The sequence below is a fragment of the Bidens hawaiensis genome, unplaced genomic scaffold, assembly GCF_021521415.1.
Source record: "Bidens hawaiensis isolate Kalapana, Puna unplaced genomic scaffold, B.hawaiensis_p1.1 tig00000636_1, whole genome shotgun sequence".
Classification (NCBI taxonomy): domain Eukaryota; kingdom Viridiplantae; phylum Streptophyta; class Magnoliopsida; order Asterales; family Asteraceae; genus Bidens; species Bidens hawaiensis.
In genome coordinates this window covers 2,601,898-2,618,725 of record NW_027491038.1, presented here as the reverse complement: position 1 = coordinate 2,618,725, position 16,828 = coordinate 2,601,898, and positions in this window count along the sequence as shown.

The window sequence follows — 16,828 nt, the reverse complement described above, 5'->3', positions numbered from 1 at the left end:
AGGTTCCCCAGTTAAAAGGGGAGGAATTGGCTATCATGAAGTTCCACCACCTTACAATCATAATTACACTTATGATCCTAGTAATCAGAAATCTGTTGATGTTGATTATAGTCAGACAGTTCCGGTTAAGGTAACTATTAAAGATCCAGAAGTTAGTAAAGGCGAAACGAGTAAGCCTGTGTCTAATGTGAAAATTTCTGTGCCTAGTCATGTCTCATCTAACTCGGACAAGTCTTCCGAGTCGAGTGAGACAAAACAAGAGGCAGTGTTACCAAAAAGTGGGGAGAAGCATAAAACAACTGAAAAGAAATCTCCACTAAACCCGTATGTCCCACCTTATGTGAGACAAACGGGCAGTAATACAGCCTCAACATCTAAAACAACTATGGAAAAGAAAATTGAACACAGGAGTTGTTTCAGATGTAATCGTTTAGGACACCTAATTGCTGATTGCCCTCTGAAGCAGAAATTCAGAGGTGTGAGGCCTTCAAAATCTGAGAAAAGAAACAGTAATCAATGTAATGGAAAAAATGAAAACCCATCAAAATTTAGAAATTGGTCTAATTCAGGTTTTCAAAGAAATAGATCTCAGTTTTTCACTGCTAACAACCAAACCATAAGTAATAATTCATTTAATTCACGACGGTTTGGATGGCCTCATAGTCAATCTCCAAGAAGGTATCCGCTCAGGACTTACAGAAATTATTCTGATGCTAACTTTGGACAGCCAAGGTACGGGATGTATCGACCCAAGACCAAGAGGTCTTGGGTCCCCAGATTTTAACTCTCTGCTTTAATCGTGCAGGAACAGTTGAACAGGGCTGCAAACAATCTATGGGTTGTGGATAGCGGCTGTTCCCGGCACATGACGGGTAACAAGAATTTGTTACACGAATGGAAACCTGTTCAAGGAGGAAGAGTGAGTTTCGCTGGAGAGAGCGGTGGAAGGATCACAGGAATTGGGACTGTGACGAATGGAAAGATGACTTTAGATAAAGTGAACTTTGTTGAAGAATTGAAGCACAATCTGCTGAGTGTTTCGCAGATCTGTGACAAGGATTACACCATGCATTTTACCAAGAATGAGGCGATTGTGTTGCATCCTGGTTTTAAGATACCCGAGGATTGGATTGTTATGAGGGCTCCAAGAGAGAAGATTACGTATATCATGGACATGAGGTCGACTGAAATGGCCACAGAAGAATCGTGTCTTTTGTCGAAAGCGACTGAATCGGAGTCCGAATTATGGCATAGGAGAATGGGGCATATTCATCTTCGGAAGATGAACTACATTGTCAAGAATGGGTTGGTGTTGGGTGTTCCCTTGAAGAATTTCAACTTCGAAGACCAATGCTTATCATGCAAGAAGGGAAAGCAACACAAGAAATCCCATCACACCAAGAAGATTAATTCTATAGTCAGTTCCCTAGAACTACTTCACATGGATCTCTTCGGTCCAGTGAATGTAAAAAGTCTAGGAGGAACATCTTACTGCTTGGTGATCACTGATGATGTCTCTCGATATTCCTGGGTATATTTCCTGAAGTCAAAGGATGAAACTGTTCAGATGGTAAAGAATTTGATTACCAAGGTTGAGAATATCATGGGAAAAAGGGTTAAGTACATCAGAAGTGACAATGGGACTGAGTTCAAGAACTATGAGATGGAGATCTTCTGCTTACAGAAGGGGATTGAACACCAGTACAGCGCTCCGTATACACCGCAACAAAATGGAGTGGCTGAGAGGAAGAACAGAACTTTAATTGAAGGAGCCAGAACCATGCTGGCTGATTCGAAACTTCCCGTGGTGTTCTGGGCTGAAGCAGTTGCAACAGCCTGTTATATCCTTAATAGAGTGTTAACTGTTAAAAGATTAAATAAAACCTGTTATGAACTTATGCATGGGAGAAAGCCCAACTTGAGTGGTCTTGAACCATTCGGGTCACCGTGTTCGATATTAAAGACCAATTCTAAATTTGGTGAAGTAGCCGACGAAGGAATCTTAGTCGGATACGTTGTTGGGACTCCCAACAGACGGGTCTTTAATACATCGACCAGCAAGGTTGAGGTGGTGTGTAACACTGATATCACAAGTTACAAATCACCAAAACCAAGCACGGGACCCGCCGCGGTTTTTGACTATGATAGACTTTTTAAATCTTTTAACATGCCTTATTTGGATTTTGCAGAAGTTAAGGAAAGAATTGCTACGAAGATGACATGCGATGAGGAAGACACTTTGGTGCAACGACCACAGTATGATGAATGTCAGCCTTCCTCGTCAAATGCTGTCAATACCCCTGCTGCTTCTACTGAAGAGGAATTCATCAATCCGTTTCACTCTCAACATCAATCACACATTGATGAGCTATCTTCGAACTTGGAAGATAATCTGAATGTCAGTTCGGTTCTGACTACGAGAATTCACAAAAATCATCCTCTGGAAAATGTGATAGGTGATCTGTCCGATGGTGTACAAACAAGACAAAGCTTGAATGAGCACACCTTTGTTTACACAAGCATTAAAGAATCAGGCATAATCAACGAATGCTTGTACACCTGCTTTATCAGCCAGATTGAACCAAAGAACTATCAAATGGCTCTCAAGGACAGCTCGTGGGTCGAAGCCATGCAAGAAGAATTAGCCCAGTTTAAGAAGATGGAGGTATGGAACTTGGTTGCAAAACCATGGAATGTGCATGCGATTGGCACAAAATGGGTCTTCAAATGCAAGAGAGATGAGAAAGGGATTGTTATCAGGAACAAGGCTAGGCTGGTTGTTAAAGGCTTTAATCAGCAAAAGGGGATTGATTACAATGAGGTGTTTGCTCATGTGGCAAGATTGGAGGCCATTCGTTTGTTTTTGGCATTTGCTGCTCATAAGGAGATGAAGGTTTTTCAGTTAGATGTGAAGAGTGCGTTCCTAAATGGTAAAGTCGATGAGGTTGTGTACGTTGAGCAACCTCCGGGTTTTCCTGACCCTGACTTTCCCGATCACGTGTACAAGCTAAGTAAAGCGCTGTATGGACTACATCAGGCACCTCGAGCCTGGTACTCAACGTTATCCGACTACTTGCTTAAGAATGAGTTTGAAAGAGGTAAGATTGATAGCACATTGTTCTTCAAGAGAAAAGGGAGCGACTTTCTACTGGTGCAAGTCTACGTGGATGACATTATCTTTGCTGCATCAAAGGTCGCCATGTGTCAGGAGTTTGAGGCCGTCATGAAGAAGAGATTTGAAATGAGTGCTATGGGTGAACTAACTTTCTTTTTAGGACTTCAGGTTGATCAGAAGAAAGATGGTATGTTCATTCATCAGACGAAGTATGTCCATGATGTTCTCAAACGCTTCAAGATGGAGGACAGCACTCCATACGATACTCCAGTCTGCGTCAACCACAAATTGGGTGCTGAGTCAGACAACGATGCAGACGTGGACCAAACCCAATATCGGGCTATAATAGGTTCTTTAATGTACTTAACTGCTTCTAGGCCTGATATAATGTTTGTTGTTTGTCTTTGTGCTCGCTTTCAGGCAAACCCAAAGGAATCTCACTTGAAGGGTGCGAAGAGAATATTGAGGTATCTCAAAGGCAAACCTAAGCTGGGGTTGTGGTACACAAAAGGAGGAGACTTGGATTTGGTCGCCTACACAGATTCTGATTATGGAGGGTGCAATCAGAGTCGGAAGTCTACAACTGGTGGATGTCAGTTTCTTGGTGGCAGACTAGTGTCCTGGCAATGCAAGAAGCAGACCTCAGTCGCAATTTCAACCTGTGAAGCAGAATACATGGCAGCATCCAACTGCTGCTCCCAGGTTCTTTGGATTCAACAACAGTTGCGCGATTATGGTCTGAATTTTACTCTTACTCCTATTTGCATTGATAACACTGCTGCTATCTCAGTAACTAACAATCCCGTTAAGCACAGTAAAACTAAACACATTGACATACGTCATCATTTTATACGGGATTGTGCTGAGAAGAAACTGATTGAGCTCGAAAAGGTTGATACGCTAGATAATTTCGCTGACTTGTTTACGAAAGCGTTTGACAAAACTAGATTTCAAAACCTTGTTGAGCTGAATGGGATGATCAATCCCGAGTAACCATGCTTTATGTTTTTGTTTTAAAAAAAAAAAAAAAACGTAACTATCGCTTAGAATTATGTCGGTTGCCTCAGTTTGAAGGACATATCTTCGGATATGTTTGGTCCTCATTTCTACTTGTTGAATATAAGGATAGCCATTAATCAGATGACTGAAAGTGACCGGGGCGGTTTATGATGTGTTTTTATTCTTTCGCTGAAAATTAGTCAATCATACTTAGTTAGAAGGACACATACTTGTATGTGATCAGTCCAACTGATCCATTGGATCTTCGGGATAGCCGTTTACCTGAAAACTTCAATTTGATCGGGGCGATTGAAGTTAAAAAAATTTTCGGGAGATGAAATTATTTTTCAAGTCTACTACTTCGTAAGAAGTACCTTTACTATGTTTAACAGAAAATTGATCTAACCTTGGAAAGTGATAGATATACTGATTCTGTGTGCTTAACTAGTGAAGTAATAAGGCCTAAAAGACTTTAGAACAGTCATTGTATGTCATGGTAGCTTTTTATGGTGCGTAAAATTAGAAGTGATACTAACTAAATCTACTCGATTTTTTTGTGGGAACTTCTTATGAGTTGTGCATGTCTCCATATATATCATTCCGAATGATAGGCAGAAAAGCGACTACCCAATCATACACGAGCCCGTGAGTGTTCTGATTCCCGTGAAGATAGCGTTTCAAGAAACTGCAGTGATCCAGATTCGGGACTTGCAGTAGTTTATCTGAAGTTGTGTAAATACATAAAAAAAAAATTGAGACATTCTAGAGTTCATAATATTTATACTTCTCAATCAAGGTGTAAGAAAGAGAACGGGAAGCAAAATCTAAAGATCGAAGAGTACTTACTATTTAATCAGACACTACGGGTCGAGGTCAACTCGGGGTGACTTGGGGAAAGCCAAATACGCTTTGAGAATAGATAGGAGGTATCATAATCTCTGAGTTGTTGCCCACTTAAATTTTGAGCTTAATTGAACCTAACCCGTATCACAGAAACGATGAAAACCATTCTAAGTTATTTACCTGCTTACAACCTGTTTCTTTATGTCATAATACAGCTAAACACGGATCTGTGTGACAGTCACGTAGTTAGTATGATTCCTGTTCGGATCTTTTCTAAAACATGGTAGTCCCTATCGAGACTGAAATTTGATCCCGTGTATTTTATTTTTAAAATTTTTCTGCTTATGTAGTTGTTTGATTTTATACCTGGTTACTTGGTCTTAATCGTATCATTTAATTCTCTAAAGGTTGTTTTAAAACTTAATTGCAAATTGTTCAAATTATAGGGGTTTGTTTTGAAAATTTTCATATATAGGCGAACTTATCCATAACTTCGCCTGCAATAGGCGAAGTTATCCATAACTTCTCCTGTCAAATTTTGACCCTATATAAAGAAGTTTTAAGGTCAAACAGTATCATTATTTCAAAAACCAGCGAACTTAACTTTCTTGTCAACCGGCGAACTTATCGTTACTCTAACCGATCATATTTCATCGATCAATATGTGTTCTCTTTTCAGATTCTAATCCGATTAAAGGTGTGTAGGGTTATAATATCAATGTTTTTGAGGTTAATCATCGGTCGTTTCGACTCGATTAACGACCTCGTCTTTCGAAACCTTAAACACCCGATTTCAAACTTGTTATTACGTATTCGTAATATACCTGAACGTCTAAAACTTCATAAAATCATGTGTTACGGAGTCCTCGATCTCCAATTTCATCATCTACACGTCGTTCGATAAACCTAACTGTTGCCGATTCGAATTCGGCGAAGTTACAGTTTAGGCGAAGTTATCCGTAACTTCGCCTGAGGTTTAACTTCGCCTGATTATAGATTTTGAAATAGTTTATGAGGCGATGTTGTGGTTAGGCGAAGTTATCATTAACTTCGCCTGGACCTTTTTACTTAACAGTTATCAGACGAAGTTCAAGTTGAAGCGAAGTTGTTTCCCAACTTCGCCCCACCTCTAACTTCACCTATACAGAATAAATCACAACTTCACTCATGGTAACAGGCGAACTTGTGATTTGAGTTGACGTGTATCTAACTTAGTCTGTTTGATGCAGATATGGCTGCTGTAGGTGGTGCAGGCGGAGATGACGGTGGTGATAACCAGAGACAGTTCTTCCCGGGTCACAACATGTATATAACATTAGACCCGGAGGCGAGTGGAGTTGATGATTTCCACGAAATCATCACATTCTTACTACGCTCGCGTATATTCCACGCGATCACTACAACACTGCCGATATCCTTGCCCAACATTGAGGATTTTTGGCAGACCATGGAATATGACTGTAGAGTCGAGCCCCCGGTGATGCGCGCAACAGTCAATAATCAGATTGTTCAGTTTTCTTCTGAACAGATCCGGGCGGCTTTACGATTTGGAGATGAGACGAGGGATGACCCGACAGAGTTTGTGGCTCCTTTCCGTGATGGAGCGTTTTTGAGGATGGGATACTCTGGTCCCTTGGGAGATACTCAGAGAAGGAAAGGGTTTTTACTTGACCAGTGGCGCTTTCTCATTCATGTCATGATTGTATGCATGTCAGGGAGAAAGGCGGGCACTGATGGCATGGGCGCAACCATGCAGTCGGCGATGACTGCTCTGACTTACAACAAGCGATACAGCTTTAGTCAGATGGTCTTCTATGAGATTGATCGTCAGAGAAGGGCGATGGCGCGTGACAGATTCATCATGTATCCAAGATTCCTACAAATGATCTTGAATCATGTTGCTCCAATGCTACCTCAGCGCCGTCCGATCAGATACGTTGAAAGTCTGAATAAACGGATCTTCGCCCAATGTAGATCTTCGAGTGCGAGAAGCAAACCTGAGCTCCGTCCTCGCCATACTCCACTGTTTGGGTAGTTAATCAACCCAGGGTATGTGCCTGCTCGAGGAGACGAGTTTCGGGACCCGGCACTACAACAGGCAGGAGCACCTCAAGTTATACCTGCTGCACCTGTTGTGTCACCGGAGGAGAACGTTGACCTTGACGCAGAGTTTGGCGGTCAAGGATTTTTTGACATGGAGAGGGTTGATCCAGAGGAGTATGTGCAAGTCTCGGTTGAGAGGGTGACGACTGTGAATGTTACTAGGACAGCTGCTACGATGGTTGGTTCTGATGAGGCAAGAAGGATTATGGTAACTCGAGAAAGACTACATGGGAAGAGAAAGAGAACTGATGATGACAGCGAGTCAGAATATGAGGAAGAGGTACAGCAGTTAATACGCAGATCAAGAAGGGAACGGATAGGTGCAGGTTCTGGAGCTGGTGAGAGCTTGAGGGTGGTACGTTCACCCCACCCGCACTATCCGGTATGACAATGGTTCCCTCATCATTACAGGTTACAAGGCCAAGCGCCACGGACGTTCCCGTGGTGGCTACCTCATCTGCCTTTGGCCTCCCACCAACTTCATTCCAACTACCGACTCCGGAGATCGTTTCGTTGCCGCCGCCGACTGTTACTCCAACGGAGGTCGTGGCACACTTTATTGAGTCGACGGTTGTGGCCACTGCAGGGTTATCGGTGACGATACCACCTGCGGTTACGTCTTTGCCTACTTCTGAGGTCCCGGTTACATCGGAAATCCCTCCTCAGTACACTCAAGATATATCACATCTGAGGTTTGATTTCGATGCAACTTTATCAGACTCAGAACGAATAGCAGCACTTGAACGGGTCGTGGCAGAACAATCAAGGATAAATCTTATCCAGACCCAGGCTATTCAACGCCTAGTTGCAGAGAAACAGATGCAGTCCTCCCTGCTGGTAGAACATGGAAAAATCATAGATGCTTTGAAAGAGTTCTTGGCATCTCAGGGGGAGACGAGCTGAAAAGGCGATGAGTTGAGGACCAAGAGACGAAATGATAGAGACGATGATCCCAATGCGTCGAAAGATGCAGGTGGTGAGTTGCCAAGAACTGTACAAGCTCTTGGGACTTCCACAACTCAGGGGGAGTTGACAGCTGCAGCTGGTGGTGATGATGTGGTGGTAGTGGAGGTTGAGGAGATGGATGATGACTATATAGGTGATGATGATGTATTACCGGTGGATGAGATAGAGAAGATTGGTGCAGAGATAGTGATTGATAATGATATAGAAGAGGGAGAGATAGTAGAAGAGAATTTGGAGCATGAGATATCAGAAGTAGATAAGGCAGATATGAGTCAACAGATTGGAAGTGATGAGACGGAATGGGAAGAGCAGCCTAGATGAAAAGAAGGCTATGCTCAGTGGTTCGTCAAAACGAAGAAACCAGCGGTCCCTACAATGTTTAAGAAGAGTTACAACATTAGAGGCTATGCTGAAGCGAGAAAGGGGATTATTTGCTGGATATACGATGAGCAGTTGAGGCTCTTTGTTATTAAGAGGTATGATGGTGTTCAGTACTTCAAAAGACTTTTAAGATCGTTGAATACACTGCCAGAATGTGAAGTGAAAGACTTAGCCAGATTGGGATTGATAAACCGAAGTGATGATAATATGGCTAGAGTTATTGGGAAGATTGTTTGGAAGGAAAGTATAAAGGAGAAGAAGTTTGAGCTGTTAAAACCACAAAAAGGAAAACTTATCGAAGACAAAGATCGTGGATTGAGAGCAGATGGTAAACCTTGGATGATTATGAAGTATAAGCCGATCCGGTGCCTTAAAGAAGTGCCGATGAAACAGATGCCCAAGGATGTGCTCAAAGATCTAAAGTGGTGGTATGTTGATTGTGAAACAGCTGAAGCAGTGATGGAAGACGAAGATGAACAAGAGCTGCTAAGAGTTTATGATCCGATGCATATTGTGAACTTGTCGCAAGCTGATCTGCAGGTGCTGAATGAGAAGAAAATCTTTTATATTCCTGCTTGGAAAGACGAACCAAAGAAATATCAAAGAATTGTATCAGTTTGTGTACGCGAAGGAGTTCATGCTTGAAGATGAAGATGCAAGGTCGTTGAAGATTACAAGACACGTGTTTGAAGATAAAGAGATGAAGCTACTGCCAAGGGGGAGTCTGTTGATACATGATGTCAGTAGTTCAGTGTCTAGTGTCTGTAATCGAGTCGTTTGGATTTGAGTTTGTATGTAAGCGAAGTTGCTAACAAGTTCGCTGATATGGGCGAACTTGTTAGACAAGTGAAGTTAGGGACAACTTCGCCTGAACATGCCAGGCGAAGTTGTCGTGATATATATGTCCTAGGTTACGGCTTAGAATAAATAATTGAACGAGTTCATTATTCAGAGAACGAGTTAGAGAGAGTCTGTATTTGGTGATCTTTGTATCACGTGTTTACGGTTGCAATATAACGTGTTTGTGTTTATTGTAACGTGTTTAATCGTTTTGTCTTCTACGCTCGTAACGTCTTACGTATGGATTCCGCACCTACGTAGAACGCGATATCTCGTGTAGATCCGGCTGGGAACCTACATCTTTAAGCAGCTCGACCCAACGACGCTGTCGCATGTTCAGCTCCTTCTGATCGTAGATATGTTGGAGACTCTTGTGGTCGGTGTAAATGGTAAACTTGGTACCGTACAAGTAATGCCTCCATATCTTAAGGGCAAACACCACAGCTCCGAGTTCCAAATCATGGGTCGTGTAGTTCTTCTCGTGAACCCGTAGTTGTCGAGAGGCATAAGCTATAACCTTCTCGAGTTGCATCAGCACACAACCGAGACCTTGTATCGATGCGTCACAATGTAACTCAAAATTCTCCGTTCCCTCGGGGAGGGCTAGAATAGGGGAACTACATAGTTTGGTTTTCAACAGTTGAAAAGTGGATTCTTGTGCGTCACCCCAATTGTACATAGTGCCTTTGTGAGTCAAAGCGGTGAGGGGTTGGGCAATCTTTGAAAATCCTTCGATGAAACGCCGGTAGTAGCCGGCTAGCCCTAGGAATTGCCGCACCTCAGTCGGAGTCTTAGGTGCTTCCCAGTTTTTGATGGCCTCTGCCTTACCGGGATCGACATGGATACCATTCTCGTTGATCACATGTCCTAAAAAGTGAACCTCGCGAAGCCAAAATTCGCATTTCGAGAGTTTAGCGTACAGTTGTTCCTTCTTCAACAATTCCAGAATTACCCTTAAGTGTTCTTCATGGTCAGCCTTGTCCTTGGAATAGACCAGGATATCGTCAATAAACACAATCACAAACTTGTCGAGGTACGCCTTGCATACTCGATTCATGAGATCCATAAATACGGCTGGTGCGTTGGTTAGGCCAAAAGGCATAACCGAAAACTCGTAGTGACCATACCGTGTTCTGAAACCCGTTATTGAAATATCTTCCTCGCGCACTCTAAGCTGATGGTAACCAGATCGCAGATCGATCTTCGAGTAATAACTCGATCCTTGAAGCTGGTCAAACAAATCATCAATTCGGGGTAAAGGATAACGGTTCTTGACCGTCACCTTGTTCAACTCCCGGTAGTCGATACACATGCGGAAAGTCCCGTCCTTCTTTCGGACAAATAAGACAGGGGCTCCCCATGGTGATGAGCTAGGTCGGATAAAACCCTTATCCAACAAATCTTGTAACTGAGTGGACAGCTCCTGAAGCTCTGCCGGTGCGAGCCGATACGGGGCTCGTGCTATGGGTGCCGCACCGGGTGTCAACTCGATTTGGAATTCGACTTGACGAATAGGAGGGAGTCCAGGCAAATCCTCCGGGAAAACTTCCGGAAAATCTCGCACAATCGGTATATCTTCAATTCGCTTCTCCTCCGCGGGTTTCTCAACAATATGCGCCAAAATTACCGGATGACCCTTTCGTAGATACTTCTGCGCCTTCATGAGGGTAATGACGCTGGTGGTCATGCCGCTTCTCTCACCTCGGATCGAAATGATCTCGCCGGAAGGGGTAGTAATGTGGACTATCTTGTCGTGACATATAATTTCCGCTCGGTTCTCGGATAACCAGTCCATGCCGACCACGACATCGAAACTACTAAGCGTAAAAGGAATAAGGTCGATATCAAAAACATGACCTGACAGTTTTAACTTACATCCCGCAAGTACATGAGTCGTTACTATAGTCTTACCGTCAGCTAATACAACAGGAAATTTAGCATCTAACGGGGTTGGAGTTAAGTCTAAGAGTTGACTAAAGGCTTTCGACACAAAACTCCTATCAGCTCCAGTGTCAAACAATACAGAAGCAAAACAATCGTTCACAGGGAACTTACCAGTCACCACGTACGGATCATTGCGGGCTTGACCCGACCCAATAACAAAAGCTCTTCCTTACCATTGTTTCCACCACCACTGCCACTTCCATTACCTCCATTGTTGTCGTTCTGTTTCAGCTTGGGGCAGTCTTTCTTAAAATGTCCCTCTTGTCCACACTCAAAACATCCCTTGGTTGTCATGGGTGGTTTAGGAGCACCCTTTGCCGCAAGGTCTCCTCTACATTCCTTTGCCTGGTGACCCATCTTTCCGCATCTCTGATTGACACAGTCACACGGGCCAGCATGATGATAGTTGCACCTGTTGCACTTAGGATATTTCCCAGCATAGCCGCTCGAACCCGGCCCGCTACCGTTGTTATTATTGTTGTGACTCTGATTGTTGAAGCTCCGAATGGGTTCGGGCTTACGGTAGTGGTGTTGCTGTGGGGGGTTCGAGGATGAGGATCTGGTGTTGTCAAACTTTCTCTTTCCGCTGCTCGGGTTGCTGTTGCTGTTGTTGTTGTCAGTGCTCGGGTTGTCACGGGCTTTAGTGGTTGAACCCCTAGGTGGTAGCGCACCTTGGGTCACTGCTTGATCCGTTAGTTTGTGAGCTAACCAAATCGCTTGTTGAATCGTGGCTGGTCTGGAAGACGTCACCATGCCCTGAATTTGCGGTGCTAACCCATCAATATACATTTCAATCCTCTTACTCGGCGGGTCTACCATCCGTGGACACATCACAGCTAACTCGTGAGAACGGGTAGTGTAGGCTTCGATTTCTGAACCCACCATCTTCAATGACCAAAACTCGGATTCCAACTTTGCAATCTCCTCTCTCGGATAGTACTCTTCTCGCATCATGTTTTTGAACTCCTCCCAGTTCATAGCGTTAGCCAGTTCCAATCCAAGGATCTGTACGTTCGAATTCCACCAAGTGAGGGCAGAATCTTCGAGTGTTCCAGCAGCAAATTTGACCCTACTGGCAGGTGGACAATTACACATCTCAAAAGCTGATTCGGCCTTCTCAGCCCAACGCAGGAAACCTATAGCTCCCTCGGTGCCCTTAAACGCACTGGGCTTGCAGTCAAGGTAATTCTTGAAGGTACACGTTCCAATTGGACCTCCAGCTTGGTTCTGAACATGTGCGGCTAGAGCGGCCGCCGCATGGTCGTTCAGCAGAGTTTGAAGTTCTGTTGCGGTCAAGTTGATGTCACCACGTCTGTGTCCAGCGTTTCTTCCTGCCATTTCCTAGAATCACAGCATAAAATGTTAAACATGAATTTTTTCTTTCATATGTAACACGCCATACATGTAATAAAAAGAATAGGTAAGAAAGAAATAAGAAACAACATCACATCACAACCATATATTAATCCAAATAATAATTCATGATTAAAACCATTGTATTCGCTACAAAGTATTTTAAACCAATCCTTAAAATCATAGAAAATAATAGTTTGGATGGAGACAACCCCTGCATCTAGGTGTTATCATCACTAGATGTCATCATCTGAGGACACCTCTGAGTGTGCCTCCTCCTCAGCCGGTTCTTCCTCCGGTTCTTCTTCAGGTTCCTCCTCGGGATCTTCCTCGGGATCCTCCTCAGGCTCCTCTTCAGGATCCTCCTCAGGCTCCTCTTCGGGATCTTCTTCGGGTTCCTCTTCAGGCTCTGCCTCAGGCTCTGCCTCAGGTTCTGCCTCAGGTTCGGCTGCGTTCTGACAATTTGCATTTGTAAGACATCGCAACGCTCTAAAGCTATCTCGGTTCGGGTCCTTGCTACTTGGAGTTTCTCTTGCAAGTCTATCATCTCGGCTTGCATCTTTCTCATAATCTTCATCTGTTGATCACTAGCCTCTTGCATTTCCTTCATTGCTACTGTCATGCGGGAAATTTCCTCTTTAGTTTCAGTTCCATCTTTTAACAGTCCGGAAACGTTCGCTCTCGTATAGCGCATGTAACCAACATCACGCTCCAAACAAGAAACAACAGCTGCGAGCACACGCTCTACAGGTTCGGTTATGGGTGGTAAGGTGTTGGGATAAGCAGGATGGTTCGGGTGGGGTAGCGGGGGAACTTGTTCGCGATAGATCATACGTCTGATCATATTAGGGTACCAATCCCAGCTAACTTCGTTTTCGTACATGCCTCCGGATAAGCGGTACCTCTTCGGCGCAGGAGCTTCGAGTTCCGGGACTACTCGGGGTGGCGATGCGGTAGGTAACTGCGGTTCCTTCCCATGAGCATGAGTCATCGGATCAGATGATGATGAAGGTGGCGTCGACATCCCTACAGGTAAGCCGTGTATGCGCGCGTATGAGTGAAAGAGGTAAAGAGATAAGATAACAAAGACTACACAAATCTATGCAGTGCGTAACATTATAACTAATGGGTCGTCACGGTTATAGTCTAGTATGCATGCAATTTCTAGTTTGCTATAACCAATGGCTTCGATACCAATCTGTCACACCCTCAAAATCCACTAACGGAGTTTTACCGTCAGAGGGTGTGAACTAACAGGATCGGAATCATTAGTTATAATCAAACCGTAAAAACGTTTAATTGAAAATAAGTGCGGAAGCGTAAAAACCAAAAGATAAAAGTTGCGTCACGCAGGACGACTTAACACACTATAACAACAGTTAAAAATCAGTTTGCATAAACAAAAGCGTTTCAGATAATGCATGATCCTATACCGCGCGCCCGCCTCGGCTACCTGAGAATAACATACTAAAAGTGTCAGCATGGGGTTGGTGAGTTCACAAGTTTATATAAAATAAAGCGTTTAGCGTTTGCGTTCAGCGTTTTGCGTTAAGCGTTTTGCGTTACCAGATAGTGTTATGTCAATTATATATCTATAGGTAGCTAGCCTATAAAACAAGTATTACTAAGTGTTCGACACCGAAGCTGACTGTTTATCATTTGCCTTGCCACCAGGTCTATCCCGACCATGGTATGTGTTTAGCCAAGATTACACCCACTCGACCTCCAGTCGAGTTTAGCGTTAGGTGGGGTTTGTCAAACCCAGTAGTACTACTCAACAATGACTCGCTATTATCCAACATTAAACGGTTCGATGTGAATGAAGGACTTTAGTTATTGCGTATGCCACTTAGTCTTTACAAGTGATATATAATCTATATTAACAAAATCTTAAATGCGTTTTCGGAGTATGTTATCTCTCCCAAGTGAAAAGCGTTTGAAAACAGTTTAAAAGGGGTAAGTGAACTCACTGTTTGCGAAGAATTCCCAAAAATAAATCACCAAGTGATGCGCATCACAGAAAACTCTCTCTAGCGTTCTAAAACAACAAAGAGATTTTCTAAGTGTCGGAACTATTAACGAGTCTCTAGACCCGGCACGTAGTACCTATACAAATATCACGTTTCGTGTTTCGTTTGTGAATCGTGTGTGACTTTAACAAGTACAGTTGTGATACATTACATGTGTGAGCAATTATTTACGTGTCATGTATTAATAAAGTACACCACTAGCAATTACTCCCCGCAAGGGCAATTTGGTCAAAACACGACAAATAAATTAGCAATTACCATGTTTCATGCAACTTTTACAAAATTCAGCAACTAGTTTCTTAATGACAGAATTCTACTTGTAAAACTAGTCTATTCCACCGATCATAGCATCTCAATTAATTTACCAAAAATCATCACAAAAGCATATATGTGTTAGGTTTCCAGAACATATTTTGTTGTATTTTTATTCCATATATATTTCTCATAATGATCAATTTACCACAGCAAACTCATAACAGTCAAATTTATGCGCAACAGAAAGTTATTTGCAATTCCCGTTAAATGAAAAATCCAACAAATGCAAGACCACTTGGGTTAGGTTCCTAACTCAACAAGCCAACTTCCAGAAGTGGAACCAACCCAATTGGTCTCGTAGTTCATGAGATATAATATTTACAAAACAACCTAACATCAGGTCTAACAACTCAGCTTTGCACAACGTTTTTGTAAAATCATAAAGGTTAACTTTTACACGTCCAAAAATTGCAAATTTATATTCTTTAGAAACTAGACTCAACCTAGTTTACTGTAGTATCAATTATCTCAACCAATTTTCAAATTTACACCCCGTTACAGTCAATTGAACATCAACAACACAATCTGTCCAGAAACTGTTTGCATCCAAACTCAACATATTAACTATCTATGGACCACAAATCATTCATATAACATTCTAGACACTATAACCACTATCCATGCATATCAATTTCACCATACATATATGGTTAGGGTTTTATTTGATCTCAAACTCAAAGACACAACAATTAACATGTAATAATATCAATACTAGTTATCAAATCATCATCAATACATCATCAAATCAAACAAAACATATGAACACAACTTATATACAAAAATCGGCCCTAGGGTTTTTTTTAATTAACCCATTAAAAATCGAAATTAAGTATAAAGGATGCAAAGGATAGCCGTTTATACATTCCTAGCACCTTAATCTTCAATCAAAAGCTTGAAAGATTGCTTGTATGTGTGTGTATGAGGGCCGATCGCAAGGGGGGGTCTAGAGGCTGCCGTCGGGTTTGGGAGGGAGAGAAAGAGTGTTAGGGTTTTAGGTTTATGTTATTATTTATAATAACATGTTACACTTTAGTCCCTCAACTTCCAAATGTTACTTTTCTAGCTTAAATAACTAGTTCTAGCACATTGAGTTAACGTTTATACAATGTTATCACATAACACATAAGTCTAACACATAATTATCACATAATTATTGTTTTGACGTTTTTCGTTTATTCACCAATCGTTTGCGTCAACTCGTTTGCGCTTCGGTGCAATTCCCGAAAGACTACACATGTAGTAAGTGTTAAGCGTCATTTAAACCCTAGTTTAAATGTAATGAGGTGTGCGTTATAGATTCAGTGATCTTTAAGTTTGAATTGACGGAGTTGAGTTAACGGAGTTAACGTAGTTAACCTGAAATTGACGATTGTCACACATAATCATACGTTTTAAAGAGCCTTTCGCCCTATAACCTCACAGATATTATAAGGGTCTGGTCCCTGACATCACAGATATTATAAGGGTCTGGTCCCTAACATCACAGATATTATAAGGGTCTGGTCCCTAACATCACAGATATTATAAGGGTCTGGTCCCTAACATCACAAATATTATTAGGGTATGGTCCCTCTTCGTTACCATACAACCATGCCTTTCCTTCGTTTGTTAACCTTATCGCATTCATACATATAAGCAAATACATTATACTTACCTTATACGTAACACTACAACCTGACAGTACGTGCAATATCCGAAGATCGTTCACGTACTAACAAGCAATCATTCATACATTTCACATCATTCATATAAGGCATACGCTTATCACTTAGGATAAGTGTATTAACAAACATATAGAGTATGCACACAGCCCCGAAAACATAACACAGGAGTGGGGCTAGAAACTCACCTGAATCCTGTTACGCTCTCCGTTAATCGTTATTCCCTTCTTGAGCTGTGCAAGGCTAACTGTATAATATTTACATGTATCAATTAACTA